The following is a 5634-nucleotide window of genomic DNA, read 5'->3' as shown; positions in this document are numbered from 1 at the left end:
GTCAAATTTTACCGCCAGAGGCGCACACAGCGCTGCCACATTTCTACAGACCTACAAACTTATCTGAAAATTGGCCAAAAATGGAACTACGAACTACCATATGACGCCATATTGAAAAACATCACTTGAATGTCGGATTTTGCAAGTTCCGAGTCGTGATTGGGTAATAATCGACAGTGGCTCCTCCATTTCATTCTCCAGATAAGATTGTAGGTCTGCACTCGACATGACAAATCGAAACTTTATTAGGAAAAGGAAGTTTGATAATAATAACTTATTTTTATCTCAATTGTTTTAATGCAAATCCGTTACCAATTTTATTTCATTTTACATTATGCGATAAGAATTTAGCGACAATAGTCAATTGTTTGCTTCGCTGGCTTTCAAAATGCATTTTATGGCACCTGACTGCAATTCTAATTACCAATATCAAAATATATTTAAATAATATAATTCGCGTACCTACCTATGTAAACAATTTATAAAATATAAAGACCAAACCGTAATTAATAAATATCTGCATGCAATAATAAACATTAAAAAATAATTAAACTATTATTTTTTAAAATAGATTTATGACGTTTAACTTTTACCCGATTCAGCAATTTAAAACACAATTTTATTTAATTTACTTACAACATGATTGCTCGATTCATGACTTAATAACTAAATATGCAATATTCAGCGCTGACATAACAATAATAATCACAAGGCATTGAATGTTGTGTTTTCTCTAAAAATATTTTTAGAAATTTGCATCACGTGATTTCACTGATTTCATTACTTTTTAAATTCTACAGCCGCGAGCTTTTATAAACATGCTGAGGTGCCAACATCGACATATAGCTAATTGATAATCAGTGGTAAACAACCTAAGTAGAACAATTTATAAAATAAATATTATATTAAATAAATTTTATTAGTCTCTAATCCAAAAAGATTGGACGGCACCGTCCAATCTCTTGCTCTAATTTATACAATATTTATAATTAATGTACTTAACTGTTTATTTTCTTTAATAAAATAATGAATTAAAATTAGTAAAAGGCAGTCGCAAAATGTTGCTATTCGCATTATCACCCATACCAGTGGCGCACCCAAAAATATTGAAATTGAAAGCCAATAGATTAGACAAATAAAAACACGGCAAAAAAATGATTTGAAATTCTCCAGCACCCTCTAGAAAAAAATCTTAGATTTTAATTTCTAATACAAAAATTTCGAAATACTTTTTTTTAGGAACTCAATCTCTAATGGAAATGTCAAAAAATTCTCGGTGTCCACCCGAATTCCGAAGTAGTGTACACCGAGTGCAATAGACAAAAGTCCGATAAACGAGAAATTAGGATGTGTTCTGTTGGGTAGGTTTGTGTACCTATAAGTTAAATGCAATAAATAATACTTTATTTTCTATTTTCAATTAATATTTTGGAAGTTCACTATTAAAAAACCCAAAATTCGACGATAAAAATTCGGCGAAAAGTACGACTACACCCACCAGGCCACCACCATGGGCTGACAGGGCTACAGCCTGGGGGCCCGGGCTTAAGAGGGCCCGGCGTGGCGGCTCGTCTAATTGTGAGATAAACAAACCAGAAATTTGTTATACCATAAAAATATTGCATGTGGCGCTATACTACTTCATCAAAATTAACACCTGACACCCCCCAAACATGAAAATTATTAGAATGATTTTAACCATTGAAATTGAAAGCCAATAAACCTTTGGGCTTAGACAAATAAAAACACTGGCAAAAAAATGATTTGTAATTCTCCAGCACCCTATTTAGAATAATTTCTTAGATTTTAATATCTAACACAAAAATTTCGAAACACTAATGTCAGGTTTTTTTAGAAACCCAATCCCTAATAGAACTGTCAAAAATTTCTCGGTGTCCACCCGAATTCCGGAGTGGTGTAGGTCATGGCTGGGGAGGGCTGACAGGGCTCTAGCCTGGGGGCCCGGCGTGTCGGGTTCATAAATTAGCTTTAATAGTAAAAAAAGTTGCCTGCGGCGCTATTATGCTTCATGGACATGAACATTTTCAATTACTTATATAATTGTGCAATATATTTTTTGATTATTATGTGTCGATACTCGACAGCTCCATTATTAAAGTGGATGTATTGAAAATCGCCAATAATTCACTGTATAAGTACCCTTAATTTGAACTAAAACACAATTTGAAAAACGTTAATATAGTGTTTCACACTGCCTTTAATCTTAGCGGTAGGTAGGGGGCCCGCCAAATATCCTAGCCTGAGGGCCCGTTTCAGGATGTGGGGACCATGGTGTAGGTACACCGAGTGCAATAGATAACGAGAAATTAGGCTGTGAAGAAGAAAAAGAGCCTATGGGACTAATTTACATTCTCCTCCTTGGGCCCTCCCCCAATATGAAATCCTGGGTGCGCCAATGACCCATACAGTAGGTATATTAGTATAATACCCAATTTACATGTGCATGGATTTACTGTTGATAGTAAGAAAATGTATGGGTAAACATGTACCTACCTACCTACTGCAGTTGGCAAGATTACATGCATGAATCAAACAAGTTTGAAAGCTTCTGAATTTTCATGTGACGATAGTGGCGAACCTGCCGGCAAAAAAACGAATTTTCAGGTTGACCGATTTCCACTAGCTGTCAAATTGTACGAAATAGTAGGTACCTACCATAAAATGACAAGATCGCGTCTCGCTCATCTTTAAAAAATGAATTGTAGAGACAATCAGCACCTTTACGTGTAAACAGTTATTGTCATGATAGTCGAAATAAGCATTATTGCCGCCAGTAAATACATGCACGTGTACAGGCGCTATTATGATTGGTGCAGATTTATTATATAAGCCAATAAAAATACATTTTTCACCAATACATGAAGGATGACCGACGGCGGGGATTCTGATGTTATGAATTATGACTTGGATGTTTTGTGTGAAAAAAAAATAGAGAATATTATGGGGGTGTTGTATGTGTATTTAAATTATGGTTTTTGTAAAATCGTCTCTGTTCTGGCAGAACACACTAACTGAAGAATACTAGTTTTGAGTAATTTGACTTTTAAGTTGTTAAAATATTTGAAATGGTCTATCATGTGAGTTTATTAAGTAATCGTAAAAAGGATGACTTTAAAATAAAGACTGTTTATTTATTAAGAAGGTTTCCAGACGGTAAAGTTTGAAATAAGGAACATTTTGGTATAACTAACTCAATATGTATTTTTTTCGAATTAGTGTCTTCTGCCAGAACAGTGACGAAATATTCATATACCTATACCGCTCATTGTGTTATGTATGGTGAAATCTGCAGATATTACAATATTGTCAATTATTATGACATCATTCATTTGGTCAGAACATTTAAAAAATCTAAAATAATTTCAATTATATAGGTACCTACCAACCTAGGTACCAATAATAATATAAAACCAGATATTTATTTATATTTATATCCAGTATTTCAGCATAGGTACAAAAAAACAAGGTCCGCCATTTTTTTCGTTTTATCTACAATCTACATATTATACAGCGCGTAGATTGATGTTGTGGCATTGATGCAGAGGTAGGGAGGTCGTTCACGGGAGCGTGCAATCCATGCTGATTATTCCAGAGTGTCACATGCACGTGCGTTATTTTATTTTGAATTTTATGTAGACACAATTTTAATTTCCAACAGCTATTCTATAATATCTTACTTATCTGCCATAGCTATCTACAATAATTATAAATTATTTCTTAGCACTGTAAAGTGTGAAAGATAAAACAGTGATCGAAGAGTGGATATAAGTACACGAAATAGAGGGAGAATAATAAAATCATAGCTTCTATAAAATTTGAGAATACAATTGAATACGTGTATTAATTAAGGCGCTAAGTACAAAAAAACTGACATTTTTAAAGAAAAGTGTTCTACATACAAACGCCAATAACTTCAACTTACTATGGTCTAAGTACCTCAAGCAAGTCAAAAAAATACATCAAAATATTTAAACCTGTCGACGTTGTAAGTCCGTTGGCCTGTTTTATTTATAATGGTGTAAATAGCACTACAGTGGTCAACCTCATTCAATATAAAATGGCTAACGATGGTGTGTTGACACTTGCGAGTTCTTAATACCTAAAATTATAGAAGCTGCCGTGATTGCTTCACACTGAACCACATTTTTCAAAAGGTCTGCCTCATGAAAGTTTACTTCAAGGACTCGGTATTTTGTAACTACAGCCAATACGACTTATTGGTACTTAGAGCCATTCTGCATGCGGCTCTTAATAATTTATACACGTAGGTATTCAATTATTCTAAAATTAATAACTTTACTAATAATATTTCAGAATATACTTACCTAGGTAGGTACCTATCCATTTATCGTGAATCTCTTTCAATCTGTATTTTTTTTTAATAGGTATACTTAAACAATGTGAAGTAATAAAATAATCAATAAATATTGGTTTTCAAGAATAGATCGTGTTGTTTCAAGACCTGAACAAAAACGAACCATAAGTGCGAGTGAGTAAGAATACGGCACGCATCTCCTCTCTATGGGTTAGAGTAAGAAAGAATTTCTACGGCTGAATTAAATATTTTTTTGAAAAAATTGCCGGTAAATATGGATTTGACTGATTATATTCATTTAAAAACTGCGAGCATGTATTGCTGAAATTAATTGTTTTTGTGCTAATTAATATAAAGTTAGTGGTAGTTATCGATGTAATAATTTTTAGTTAGGTAGGTACTTACTAAGTTGTGCTTAAATTTGGTAGCCCTACCCACTGAGAAGCAACACGATGGTAGGTATAACGTTTCAAAGTTGATAATAATAAAATTGACGAAAAACACGGCTTCATCTTCCCGAAAAATAGGCGCTCTCTAATTACAGACCTACAAACTTATCTGCAGAATGGTCAAAAATGGAACTACGAACTACCATAGGACGCCATGTTGAAAAACGTCATTCAAAAATAAGATTTTGCCAGTTACGAGTCGTGATTAGGTAGTTTTCGATAGTGGCTCCCCAATCTCATTCTTCAGATAAGTTTGTAGGTCTGATATTATCATTACTCTGAGTGTTGTTCTGTTTGAATAACCTGTTTATTAAATTATTAATTGGATGTTTGTGCATACAAAATAGTGGTTAAAAGACAAATTTTGGCGATTCGGCGAGTTAAACAAGACGTACCTGTATAAATAATTAATATGTTTGAAATCCAATAGACCCCGTTGGCGTAATGTCACAGTACCTGTGCGGTGAATACAATGAAATGGTCATTTCTTAATAATGCTTTACAATATTTTTTTTAGGTATTTTTGAATATTTTATAAATTGTATACTTAGGTAGATTGTCTAGGTATGTGATGCTACCAATATTATTTATTATCTACGATATAAATAAATAAATCTTTCATAGGCTTTCTTAAAGTTTTATTGGTTTCTGAGATTATCAACACATAATAATATTGAAAAAAACACAATTTTATGAGATCTATTTTAATTAAAAAAATTAAATGGTATAAACACTACCTATAATTACCGAAAGTGACATTCGATAATCGTGTAGGTTTCGAACATTATGCACAAAAGGTTGCAACACTTGTTGGCATATGGTAACATATTCGAACCATCCGTATCCGTT

This window comes from Rhyacophila brunnea, unplaced genomic scaffold, assembly GCF_057557595.1.
Source record: "Rhyacophila brunnea isolate RB1 unplaced genomic scaffold, BYU_Rbru_1.0 scaffold_13, whole genome shotgun sequence".
NCBI classification, from domain to species: Eukaryota; Metazoa; Arthropoda; class Insecta; order Trichoptera; family Rhyacophilidae; genus Rhyacophila; species Rhyacophila brunnea.
This window is presented reverse-complemented; position numbering follows the sequence as displayed.